Source organism: Equus przewalskii, chromosome 9 (assembly GCF_037783145.1).
Source record: "Equus przewalskii isolate Varuska chromosome 9, EquPr2, whole genome shotgun sequence".
NCBI classification, from domain to species: domain Eukaryota; kingdom Metazoa; phylum Chordata; class Mammalia; order Perissodactyla; family Equidae; genus Equus; species Equus przewalskii.
The window spans coordinates 11,631,301-11,645,630 of NC_091839.1; the positions used below are offsets into that span (position 1 = coordinate 11,631,301).

Sequence of the window (14,330 nt, forward strand, 5' to 3'; positions counted from 1 at the left end):
CAACCACCAGCAGGAACCCTTGGCAGGAGAATCAGTGCCAAGCTTTCCTGCTGAAGTTATAGTGTAGCTTTCACAACTCAACTCTCTTTCTGGCTGCTTCTTCCAGTTGAGCCTGGAACCTACTGTTTGTGGCCATAACAGGGAAGAGAGGAACATTCTTTAGCTCCATGTGTGACCTCAAGCACTGCCCTTTCCTTCAGCAGTAAAGGTGTAGCTCAGGTTGTCTAAGGATCTGTAATCTGAGATGCAGTAAGCCCCTCACCCCACTGCAGCCCCCAGCCTCCCTTCTCCTGCGCACCAGGCCTTAGCACACACTGCGCCTGCCTGGGGTTGAGGCAGAGAAAGATGGAACAGGGGAGGGGAGGCAGTTACATTGGCTGTTTGTGATCCCCATCCTCACATCCATTCTCCCTGATATAGGAACCAGCTTTCCCTCCCACCCTTCTTCATGAAACAGCCTCACTCCAGAAATGCCTTGACTAGGCTTCTCAGCATGAGACAGGAGGCAAACCTAGGCAGAGAGCTGATGGGAAAGGCCATCCCTCTCCACGGTATCCAAGCTTCCCTCCTGATCTACCAAAGTCATCCACATCTAAGAGCTCAGCCTTGGCAGTCATCAAGTTGGGGTGTGAATCAGGCTATGACCTCAGGCCAGTCACTTCACCTCTCTCAACCTCAACTCAAAGATGAGGATTCGTTTAATTATCAAACACTTAAATAATGCTTACTTGGTGCCAAGCACTGTTCTAGACACTTTATCAGTACTGTCTCATTTAATCTTCAAAACCACCTGTGAACGGCATCTTATAGGGGAGATATGGCCCCATCCTTCCAGAACCTCAGGTCTGAAGGTGGAGACTGAAGATCATCTTCCTTCCATTGGCCCAATGAAGAGTAAAACAAAAGCAAGGCCATCCTGTGCAAATGTTCACGGCAGCTGTATTCACAGTAGACAAAGTTGGAAAGAACCCACATGCCAATTAACTCATGCAGGGATAAACATATGCGGTATTTCCAAACAATGGAATATTATTCCACCCATGAAATGAATGAGGTACTGATACATGCTAGAATGTGGATGAACCTTGAAAACATGCTCAATTAAAGAAGCCAGCCACAGGTCACTTACTGTATGATTCCCTTCATCTGAAACTTCCAGAAAACGTAAGTTCACAGAGACAGAATCATACTAGTTGTTGCCAGGGCCTAGAGGAAGGGACGAATGGGAACTGACTTCTTAATGGGTACAGAGTTTCCTTTTGGGGTGATGACAATGTTTTGTAATAGATAGAGATGATGGTTGCACAAATTTGTGATTGTACTAAATGCCATTGAATTGTACACTTTAAAATGGCTAAAGTTTAATTTTATTTTCTGTGAATTTTCCTTCAAAAATATATGTAATAATAGCAAGGCAGTACAGATAGCCATTTTGCCTAGAAATAGTAGAACTTTGTTTTGATCTCACTAATTTTAGAGGATAAGAACAGAGAGATAAAGGAGATATTTTTGAGTCACTCAGCACAGAAGTTGAGACTGAACTGGCCCTTTCACTCAAGGAGGGAACAGGAGGGTACGGCTGGGGCACATAGATGGGGACAAAGGGTAAAGAAAGGCACCTGTTGCTGCTGTCCTGGGTAACCTAGGATCTAAATCTTTCCCTTGTTTGGGCCTCAGTTTCCCTAACTGTGCTAGGAGTAGTGGTAACACTAAGTTACTGAGTATTTCTTGGGCCTGAAACCCTGAGATTTTACTCTTGGTCAACAGCTCAGGCCACCTGGAACAAATGGTGAATCCAGTCGTCTGGATGAAAGAGAAACAACAGAAAGTACTTACCACAGGGTAGAATGAACAGGGAGGAGTCAGGAGACCTCCACAGATTCATTGTGGGCAGAGACGAGGGCTGGATGCAAGGACTCTGAGGGGATCTTCATCCCTTCTCCCCCTCCCCAGTGGGGCAGGAAGCAGAGCTGGAACACAGGGGTCAGTTTCACCAACCTGTTCTTCTTTGATGTTAGGTTGATGTCTTCCGGGGTCTTAGGAGAGACCAAAGGGATGTTCTGCAGCATCAAGGTCAAGAAGAGGAAGAACTCTAAGTGAGCCAACCTCTTCTCCAGACAGATGTTTTCCTGAAGGCACGATAAGTGGATGTGTCTATCCATCTATCCATGCCTTATCTACCTTGGTGTGAGTGCACATAATTAATAAAATTTTTGGAAGGACATCTCCTATGATATTAACAGATATGGTTTCGGTGGTGAAATGAAGGTGATTTTTCACCTTCAACTTATTTATTTCCTTTTTTGTATAAAAATCATAAAAAATAATAAAGTTATTTTTACTTTAAAAGAAAAGCTGAAAATGCTTTCCTAATTCTTGGCACACAGCAGTTGCTCAATAACGGTTCATTTATTTGTCTGTTCTTTGTCGATGTGCATGCATGTGTGTGTCCTTCTCTTTCACGTTGTCTCCATCACTGACTGAGTCTCCATCTTTCTCTCCCATCATATCTCCTTTCTCTCATCCCCCTCAAAATATCTTTGTGTCTGTAGATGTCTTACTTTCTTTTTCTTTCAGCATCCTCATCTTCTTCAAAAAGTTTCACCCAGTGTTTGGGGTTAGACAAAAGGAGAAAGTCACACACAGACAAGGGGTAAGCAGGCACTCTCATAGGATGAGGAGGATGTCACTTACCCATGGAGAATAGGATGAAGGCTTCTTGCTTCCTGAAGTTGCCCTCCAAATCCAGGAAGTGGCCAGGATGGAAAGCATCTGGCTTCTCAAAGTGGTATGGGTCGTGGAGGACAGAGCTCAGGATGGTGTACACAGTAGTGTCCTAAGAGAGCATCAAAGCCAAAGGGACCAAAATTGCCATCAACAAGAGCATCTGGATCAATGATGGGACATCCACAATTGATAACAAGCTTCACTCACTGTATGATCTACAGATGGTGGCGAAAATAATTGCCAAAATAATGCATTTAAATAATTCTTCTCCATTTGGTTAATAGTTGTGTTCTGAGCTCTCCAGGAATCCCCACTGACCACCCTGACCCTTCTTCCCAATGACCCTTTGGACTTTTCCGTGATCCATCAACTAAAAGGCTCCTATCTGGCTCAGCTGAGGCCTCCAAGGACCCGACTCCAGCATAAGGGCCAGAATCTAATCTGATGGATGTGCCCATTGGGGGAATTAGATATTGTATCACCCCTAGGTACACCTATACTCTGGAACTTTCGCAACCATGGGAAAAAATGAATCAGAACCATAGGCATTGACCTGAAAATATATCAACAACATAATTGTATATTATAAAAGGAAAAGCAGACACACAGACACAAAATAAAAAACAAGTTGCAAATTGTATTAGTAGGAACACAAAAACTAGAAGGGAAGGAGACATGCACAGTGTACACACAAGTTCCAAAGTGATAGATACAGTATGAACGGATATTGGTGTATATGTGTATATATGTGGTATATGTCCACATAATTTAAAGAAAGTGTGCAAGGAGAACCATCAAATTTTGAATGCCTTCTCATCAAGGACAATGTAGGGGAAATGATAACATAGTCGTTCTTTTTTTTAAAAGAAAAGCTCTAGATATAACAAGTTTCAATAAGTATATGGTATTTTTTTTTTCAGAAAATCTAACATCTGCCAAAGGTAAAATATAAGACAGAGAGAAGGGACAGGACTTTTCTGTATTTCTAAAATGCCCCTCCCTGCCATAGAAATCTGGAAATATAAATTCTCATTGAAGTCCAACAACCAGAGACGTGAAGCATAAGACTGCAGGCAGACAGCACCTTCCATCCAAGATTCTGTCACCCTGCAGGTCTCATCTTAGGGAGATGATATCCTGGAAGTGAGTGTCCTTGATGATAGAGTGAGGGTCATCAAAGGGGGTAAGGTCACTGAATCTCTGAATTTCGTGTATCACAGCATCTATATAGGGCATTTTTGCCTGACCTTCTAAGGCTGGGATACGGTGTGGGCCAATCACTCTGTCTATCTCGACCTAGACTTTCTCTGAGAATGATGAGGGTGGGAATGGGTCATCAATTATTACCCAAGGCAGTGGGATTAGCCAAGTCACCCCAAAATGACATGTAGACTGGGAGGCAGGTCTTGTGAGCTCTTTACTAAGATATTGGGTTATTTTCCCTGTTCAATGAAACTATTGAGAAAGAAAATCAATGGCTTCTTTGTGGAGAAGTCTTGTCTATTGTTTACAATTTAGTTATGAAAGGGATAATTTAGGTAATACAGGAGGCTGGAAACTCATTCAACATTTAAGGCAACTTTTTAAAAAAATATATAAAAATGAGTTGTAGCTGGAACTGGAGACTTGTCCTTCTGTCCCACTGATGTGCTATGTGATTTTGGATTAGTTACTTCCCCTCTATGGGCCTAAATTCATTATCTGTAAAATAAAGGGGTTTGATTAGATGAAAGTTTCTCCAAGTCTGATCTGCAGATGATCCACAGGAGAATTAATAGAGAAGCTTTTTAATTAGTTGTAAATCATCAATATACTCCAAAAAGTCAAATTCTTTGTCAGCCTCAAAGTGCCAACCTCAAAGTGTTCTGTCAAGACCCATGTGCTCTCATAGACTCCAAAATGCCCTGTGAATATTAATGCTTTGTGATTGGAGCATGCTTTGTAAACCACAAAGCACTTTACAATCTCCCACGTGTTTTGCAGATTCCAAAACACTTCATAAGTACAAAAACATCTTCTAAACCATAGAGTGCTTCACTGAATTAAAAATATTTTGTAAACTGTGATTACCTTGTCAATTTCAAAGAGCTCTGTTGGCAGCAAAACTTCATTATAAGTTACAAATCCTTACAGAGGTGGATTTTTTATTTTTCAGACTGATCAGGACAGATGTCTTCGTTCATCACCCAACCACCTTCCAGCATGGCCTCAGAGACCCTTGACTGTCCCCAATCACATTCACCATAAGCCCAGCTCGTCTAAGACGTCCAGGTTCTTAAGCAGGAGAAGAGGCACGTAGTTGAGAGCGGTGCTGGAGGTCTCCATGACAACAGAGAACCGCAAGACCACCTTGTGGACAAGATTCTCATGGTGGAACTCACTCGCGGGATCCGAGAATTCCTGAGGGTAGAAATGGACAATCCTTGACGCCTCACCTTGGGAAGATTCCTAGATGGGTCTTTTCTCCCCACCCACCCACGTGTTACTCTGTAATGGTTTTTCTTTCACCCTATTAACTTTTCTCTCAATTCAAGGTCAACAGTGTAGCAAAAGGATTGGCTCTAGAGGCAAACTGACTGGTATTCAGCTCAGGCCCTAGAATTTACTAGCTGTGTGCATTTGGGCAAGGAACTTAACCTCTCTGTGCCTTAGGTCATGAAATGGGGTGGTTTTGATATTATGTATGTAAGCATTCAATAATTATTAGGGATTAATTTTTGTTGTTATTATCTTCTCTGCCCTTTGTTGTCTTTACTCTCCTGATTGGCTCTTACAGCTGTATATCAAGAGGTAATATCAAAGATCTTTAACAACCTGGATGACTCTTGCCAGACGAATCAGAACAAACATCAACCTCAACCAATCAGAACAGACATAGGCTCTGACCAATCAGAACAGATATGGGCCTCTGAATGCTCAGGATGGGAGGGAGTAGCTCAGGCAAGAGAAACAAAAGAAAAAAATAAATAAATGGAACAGCAGACTAAAAAACTTCTGCAAGGAAATGGAAACCATGAATAAAATGAAAAGACAAAACACCAACCGGGAGAAAATATTTGCAAACCATATATGTGGCAAGGAGTTAATTTCCAAAATATATAAAGTATTCCTACAACTAAACAGAAAATAAAAACCCAAATAACACATCAAAAAATAGGCAGAGGACATGAACTGACATTTTTCCAAAGAAGATGTACAGACGGCCAACAGGCACAGGAAAAGATGCTTGACCTCATTACTCATTACGAAAATGCAAACCAAAACTATGATGACATATCACCTCATACCCATCAGAATGGCTAATATTAACAAGACAAGAAATAACAAATGTTGGAGAGGATGTGGAAAAAGAGAACCCTCATACTATGCTGATGGGAATGCAAACCAATGCAGCCACTGTGGAAAACAGTACAGAGATTTATCAAAAATTAGAAATAGAAATACCATATGATGCAGCTATTTGACTTTTCTGTATTTACCCACAGCACATTAAAACACTTATTTGAACATATATATTCACCCTTATGTTCATTGCAGCATTATTAAGACAAGCCAAGACATGCAAACAACCTAAGTGTCCATCAAGGGATGAATGGATAACGAAGATATGGTATATGTGGACAATGGAATACTACTCAGTCATTAAAAAAGACAAAATTGTGCCATTTGTGACAACATGGCTGGACCTTGAAAATATTATGCTAAGCAAAATAACACAGACAAAGACAAATGCCATATGATTTAACTCATATGTGGGAGACAGACAAACAAAAACATCAATAAGGAGAACAGATTGATGGTTACCAGAGGAGAAGTGGGTGGAGGGAGGGTGAAAGGGGTACAGAGGCACATATTTATAGGGCACAATGGAAACTGGACAAAGTTTGGTCCATTTCATCTACTGCCCACCCAACCTCTAGATAAGTGCCTTCAGATTTCCTGCCCATCTGGAAGCTATGGATATGGGGATGGGGATCATAAACGGGCAAAAATAATCCCCTCCCCTCCCCTGTTCCACTTTTCTCTACCTCAATCCCAGGCAGGAGCAGTGTTGTTTGGGCCTAGTGCTCAGGAGAAGGGAGGCTGGGGGCTGTGGTGAGGTGAGGGGCTTACTGCATTTCAGATTGCAGTTCCTTAGACAACCTGAGCTACACCTTCACTACAAGAGGGAAAGGGCAGTGCTTGAGGTCACACAAGAAGATAAAGAATGTTCCTCTTTTCCCTGTTGGGGCCACAAACAGTAGGCTTCAGTCTCAACTGGAGGAGGTGGCCTGAAAGAGAGTTGTGAAATCTACTCTATAACTTCAGGAGGAAAACTGGGCACTGGTTCTTCTGCCAAGGGCTCTGACTGGTGGTTGTGCTGTGTGGAATTGACGTTGTTCAGGGACAGGTGATGGAACAATCAAATGATTCTCCAGTAGGGATGAGATACGTTTGCCGGAAACAGTTTGATAGAGAATCAATGAGTAGGGGGCAGAGCAAAGGATCCCAAGGGAAAGCCAGGTGGAAACTGTACTGCCTATCACGACCTTGCTTTGGAAGTCATGCAGTGGCACTTCCACTGCATACTATTGGTCAAACAGTTAAAAATTCCATTCACATTCAAGTGGAGGGGAAAGAGGATGTCTCAGTGTTTGCATGTTAGCATCACATTGAAAGACGAGTGGATTGGACAGCAGATACATACCTATACAGATATATAGGTATACAGTGGAAATCAACAAAAGAAACCTTAACTAAATTGGTGTAGGGAAAGCCTGTAGGAGGAGTTCTGAAACCCTATCACGTATCATCCATTACACCAAACAGGAAGAGACATGTAGAGTCTTGCATCTCTGACAGGAAGTGAAGCTACTTTACTACTAAAAGGAGATTTCTCTCCCCACCTAGCAGCAGCCCAGACAATGAGAAACGCTTCAACACAGCCAATGAGAAGCCATTGACACTCTGAAGTGCTACTTTCCTCCAATGAACTTTCAGTTTATAACATCTCATCCCTACTCTCCCTTTTCTTCTACAAAATCCTGCTCGCCTCATTGGTTTTCTGGATTTGCCTATGGTTTGTCATAGTTTCCACAATCTGAAATGCAATTCTTTTGGCTATTCCAAAATAAACTCATTTTGAGATAAAAATAACAGGTGAATTTGCCTTTTATTTGATATCTATGGTGTCCAAAAAGTGGATCCAGAGAGGCAACCTCCTAGAGACAATGACCTCCAGTATGGAGTGAGGTACCCATTTGAAACCACTTGTGCTCACCACTTATGTGTGTTGCCACCTGCTTTTGGTGTGCAGAGTCTCCTCTCAGATACTGAGCTCTGCTCTCCTTGTGTGAGTTCTCAGACTTCATTCAGAATCGGGAGAGGCTTTGTCATCTTGAGGGAGGGACTTGGTCCTCCTGGTTCAAGGATCTGTCTTTGGGTTCAAGGTGTTGTCCTTGGTGACTATTCAGTTGTTTTCCAGAGGTAGCACATTTCCTTTTTGGGCTTGGGCTTGCTGACAATCCAGGAGTTTTCTTTGGTTTTCAGATTCCTTTTGGAATCAAGGCTAGAAATCCAGCAACTTTTCTTTTCTTTTTAGATTCTTTTGGCATAGGGCAAAGACTTCAGCAACTTTCTTGCATTTTCAGAGGAAATTTCAGAAATGGGATCCCAGTCATCCAAATGTTCTGAGAGAAACCCTCCTTCAGGGACCCTGGGCAGGTTTATGTTTAAGAGGGTTGAGTGCCCTACATGCACATTTATAACTAATTGATCCAAACACACCAAAAGCAGTCCAGAATTTCAATGGCCATTATGGGCAACTTTGGATCTCCCCACACTAGCTTTTCTTAAAACCAAATTGGAAGACTGCAGCTCTAAAATTAAGCCCAAAAAATGGTATGCTTGTTTTCATTGGTACCTGGAGACTTCTGGATACTCACTTTCAAAGTAAATAATCAATAACCAATCTGTAGGTAAGACAGATATTTAAAGAGCTGATGTAAGGTCTAGTCTGGAAGCACTCTATTCCCCAGGGAAGAAAGAACTCTGGGAAAGTGTGTTTTACAACATGGTTATATACCATTTCAGAACAAAGAACATACAGCAACCATGACAGAAATATTTTTTTTCCCCAAAGTCACAAGGAAATATTTGGCAGAGTTTAGGATATATTCAGCAGGTCAGCTGAATCTTGATGCTCTGGGAAGAAATGTTTGTCTTCAGACAGCTACGGCATTGGCTTCAGAGAAAGGGAGACACTCATCCCTATCTTTAAATAGTGCATTCCTTGTTTTGGGGAAATGTTCGAAGCGATGGACAGTGCATGTTTGGTGGGCCATAAGTCAGGGTGCCCTGGGAAACACTAGTTTTAGGTCAAGTCATATTTAAACAAAATGGCTTCCCCATACATCTGAATATGCCCCTGTGTGAGCTACACATGTTCTTATGATGCAGCAAGGCTACTCTTACTGCATGTACCCAGGGAGTCTAGGCTTTCCCCCCATAGCTGGCTGTTTGTAAATTGGGTTTGTGGAGCCCAAGCACAGTTGGATGCAGTCTAATATCACATTCCTGTTGCTGTTTTTCTGTTAAGTGAATAGGCATCCAGTGTGGCTGGTTGCTATGATCATGGGCTTACAATGGCTTTAGGCCTCAGGCCTGCAAGGCTGTTATCAGCTCTCTTAGGATTGGAGCTGAGCAGAACTAGCCCCAGGCACAGGAGAGCCCAATTGTTCCAGGTTTTGGAAGGTGAGGCCAGTCTCCTTTGTGGCTATTTGTGAAGCACAGATTTTCTGCCACTGATAAGCCCCTCCCCTCAAAGGTCCAGTAACACCATCAACACACTCCTGGTCCATGCACACTTCCCAACCCCTGGAGTGTACCTAATCACCCCTCTGCAGTGGCCTGCACGCTGTCCACCATTGTCCCCCACACTTTGCCTGTTCCTCATGCAGGCTCTGATCCATAGAGGCAGACACACTCACCTGTCTGCAGAGGATCAAGGCCCCCAGTCTATGAAGGCTGACAAATAGCCTGGGGGTTTGCTATTGGGTTGGGCCAGTCCCTAGGGCAGGCTGCCTGCCCTGGCTCAGCTGAATTAAATCTGTTCTTTAGTGGGCATGGCACACTCCTGGACTAACAGGCCAGGGGAACAACTCCAATGGCATCTGCTAACATCTGTGTCAGGACACCTGCACTAGGTCACAACAATGGCTGTCACCAATGTCTCATTCTCCAGAAAGGTCTCATCCCTCACTGAGATGCACCCAGAGCCTAGTAGGTGAGTCGCTTTTCACCAAAGGACAGTGTACCTTTCTTTCTGGTGATTTTAGGTTGTTTTCAGAGATGGGTGAATTTGTGCATGGGCCATTTAAGAGCTGGCTTTATACCAAGTATGACCCATAGCTTTTCTGGAGGTAGTCCCCATTGCAGTTACTAGCCAGAAAATTACTAGTAGATATTATGACACTAATCTCAGTGGCACTGAGCCCAAATGATGCTTACAGAGGTAACATGCCCCCATTCCTCCAGAAAGGGCTGTGTAAATTACAGTTGCTCCTGCTCAGCTGTGAAGCTCCACAGCTTGCAAAGGTGGCTTTTTTCTCTACAAAAGGAATTTCTGCCTCTCCCACCACAGTCGGGGATGTCCCATGTTGTGAGGGTTCTATTTACCCTGTTTTCAGTGCTCTCTCTGGAGTAATTTTTACAAAAATGGTTGTAACCTGGTTGTGTTCACATAAGGAGGTGAGTTCAGAGTCCGCCCACACTGCCACTTGATGAGATCTCCTAATGTCCTTCATTTCTAATTTGGGGATCATGGTACCTATCTCATAGGGCTATTACAAGGATATAGAAATAGTAAAAATTAATAGAATTGAATTCTATTCTGCCCCATATTTATGATCCCATAAATATAGTTAGTGCTTTGTGTTTGTTTCTGTGTGTGAATTGTAGGGAGCGTGTGTGTGTGTGTGCACGTCTCTTGCACTGCATGTGTTTGTCTCTGAGATGTCTTCTTATCTCAGCCTGAGAGCCATGTACTTCAAGAGTTCTGAAAAATCCCCAGAATGTACATTGTTGTGAATGAGAATGATGCACTTGAGAGGGGAATCTATGGTTTCCATCAGATTCTCAGAGGTGTAAGGACCTGACTGAGGCAGAAGAGGCAGAAATTCCTCCTGGAGAGAAAAAAGACAGCTTCACAAGCCACAGAACTTCGCAGCCAGGTCGCTGCAACCCTAAGGTACACAGCCTTCCCTGGAGGAGTGGGGTACCTGAACCGAGGAGCATTACCACTATAAGCATCCTTCAGACTCAGAAAAAATGAGATGAGTCTCATAATATCTGGCTTTTCTGGCTATTAATTACAAAGGAGAATACACCAAGGAAACCTATCTGATATAAGCAGAAAAAAGTCAGTTCATAAAGAGCCCATGAACAAATTCATCTGTTGGTTTAGTAACCTAAAATCAGCAGAAAGATAGGTGTACAGTCTTTTGGTGAAAAGAGACTCACTTGATAGGCTGTGGGTACATCACAGTGAGAGATGAGACCTCTCCAGAGACTGAGAAATTGGCAGAAGGTGTCATTGTAACCTACTACAGGTGTGCTAACACAGATGCCGGCAGATGCCATTGGAGTTCTTCCTCTGGCCTGTTAGCCCAGGGGTCTGCCACACCCACTGGTGCATCAATTTAACCCAGCTGAACCAGAGCAGGGACTGGCCCCAATAAACAGAAAGCCCTGAGGCAAATTTTTGACCTGCACAGACTGGGTGCCTGGAACCACTGGAGGCAGGTAAGTGGCTCTGCCTCTGCAGGGAAGGGCATGCATGAGGAGCACTGGCATGGGAGGAGCATTGGGTGGAGTGTGTCGGGGCCTCTGCAGTTGGGCATATGGGTCCTCTCCAGGGGGCTGGGACGTGTGCATGGGCCAGGACCGTGTTGACAGTGTGTGTGGACCTGTGGGCTGTGGGGCTTATCAGCAACAAAAGACTTGTGCTTCACAAACAACAACAGGGCATTCGCCCCACCTTCCAAAGCTCGAAAGAATTGGGTGCTCCTGTGCCTGGGGCCAGCCCCACTCAGCTACAAAGCTGAGAGAGCAGGCAGCAGCCTTGTAGGTGGAGACCCACAGCAACTGTAAGCCCCTGAGGGTAGCAACCAGCCATCCTGGGGGCCTACAAACTTAACAGGAAATGGCAACAGGAAGGTGCTGTTAGAACTTCCAGCCAACTGTGCTGGGGCTCCCCAAACACAACAAAGTGACTGAAGGGTCCATAGCAGCCACACACTGCTGAGAATTACAAACGGCCAGCCAGGGAGACAGCCTAGACTCCTGGGCTACTGCAGCAAGAACAACCCTGCCACAACAGAAGGACACATGTAGCTCACACATAGGTCACTCCTGGAATATTTGAAACTGGTGACAAGAGGGAAGGACACTACTGGGCCTTAAAAGGCATGCCCTTCATAAGACCACCTCTCTAAGATCAGAGGACGTAGCTTATCCACTTAATACATAGATAGAAGCACAGAGAAAGAGGCAAAATGAGTAGGAAAAGGAATACGTTGAAGCAAGGCAACAGGACAACACCCCAGAAGAGGAACTAAATGAAGCAGAAAAAACAATCTACCTGACAAACAGTTCAAACAAAAAGTCGTAAAGATGCTCACTGATCTTGGGACAAGATTGGATAAACACAATGAGAACATCAACAAAACATTGGGACCTATTTCTAAAACCTGTCAGAAATGGAGAAAACAATACTGGAATTGAAAAATTCACTAGAAGAACTCAATACAGGGTAGGTGGTACAGAAGAACAGATCAGTGAACTGGAGAAAAGACTAGAGGAAATCACCCAAGATGAACAGATGAAAGAAAAAGAATTAAAATAACAAGAACAGTCTAAAGGATCTCTGAGACAACATGAAGCAGATTACATTTGCATTATAGGTGTCCCAGAAGGAAAAAGAGAAAGACAAAGGGACAGAGAATGCATCTGAAAACATAATAGCTGAAAACTTGCCTAACCTAAGGAAAGAAACAGACACCACAGTACAGGAAGTACAGAGATCACCAAACAAGATAAACCCAAAGAGGTCCAAGTCAAGAAACATTGTAATTAAAATGCCTAAAAGAGAGACTCCTAAAACCTACAACAGAAAGGTGGAAAGATACATACAATGGAAAGCCCATAGTTATCAGCTGACTTCCAAGCTGAAACCTTACAGGCTAGAAGGGAGTGGCATGATATATTTAATGTGCAGAAAGGCAAAAATCTACAGCCAAGAATACTGTACCCAGAGACGTTATCACTCAAAAAGGAAGGAGAGATAAAGAGTTTCCCAGACAAGCAAAGGTTAAAGGAGTTTATCACCAAGAAACCAGTTCCATAAGAAAGGCTAAAGAGACTTATTTCAGTGAATAAGAGAAGACCACAAATAGTAGTAAAAAAATTATAAAAACACAAGGCAAAAAATTCACTGGGACAGGCAAAAATACAGTAAAGGTAACAGATCAACCACCTATGGAGGTAACATAGAGGTCAAAAGACATAAGCACTAAAATCACCTAATTCAATGATAAGAGGGTAGTGAATAGATATGATATCAAAAGCATGAAATGTGGGAGGAAGGGGGGTAAAAGAGTAGAATTTTTAGTGAGAGATCAAACAAAAGAGATCATCAACTCAATATAGATTGCTATATGTGCATATTATTATATATGAACCTTATGGTAATCACAAACAAGAAACCTATAATAAATACACAAATAAGTAAGAGAAAGGAAATCAAACATAATAAAAAGAAAGCCATCAAACAACAAGCAAAGAGAGGAAAGGAAGAAGAAAGGAACAGAGAAGAACTATTAAGACACTCAGAATAAAAGTAACAAAATGGCAATACATACATATTTATCAATAGCTACTTTAATTGTCAATGAGCTATATTCTCCAATCAAAAGGCATAGAGGGGCCTACTGGATAACAATACAAGACCCATATACATGCTGCATACAAGAGACACACTTCATGCCTAAAGACTCTGGGAAACTGAAAGTGAATGGAAGGAAAAAGATACTCCATGCAAATGGCAAGGAAAAGAAAGCTGGGGCAGCAATAATTTTATCAGAAAAAGACTTTAAAATGAAAAATGTAAGAAGAGACAAAGGAGGGCACTACATAATGATAAAGGGAAAAATTCAACAAGAGGAAATAACCTTTGTATATATCTATGCAACCAAAAGAGGAGCACCCAAATACATAAAGCAATTACTAACAGACATAAAAGGAGAAATAGACAGTAACATGATAATAGTAGGGAAGTTTAACACTCCACTTACACCAGTGGATAGATCATCCAAACAGAAGGTCAATAAGAAAACATTGACCTTAAATGACACATTAGACCAGATAGACATAGGAGATATATACAGAACATTCCATCACAAAACCACAGAATACACATTCTTTTCAAGTGCACATGGAACATTCTCCAGGACTGGCCACAGATTAGGCCACAAAACTAGTCTCAGAAAATCTAAGAAGACCAAAATAATACCAAACGTCTTTTCTGACCACAATGGTATGAACCTAGAAATCAACTACAGGAAGAA

At 42.6% G+C, this 14,330-nt stretch overlaps 1 pseudogene; it reads right to left on the minus strand.

The window, feature by feature from the left end:
- Positions 1 to 1,862: 1,862 nt before the first annotated feature.
- The window catches only part of LOC103562356 (cytochrome P450 2B11-like), a 47,358-nt pseudogene continuing 34,890 nt past the window's right edge, over positions 1,863 to 14,330 (minus strand).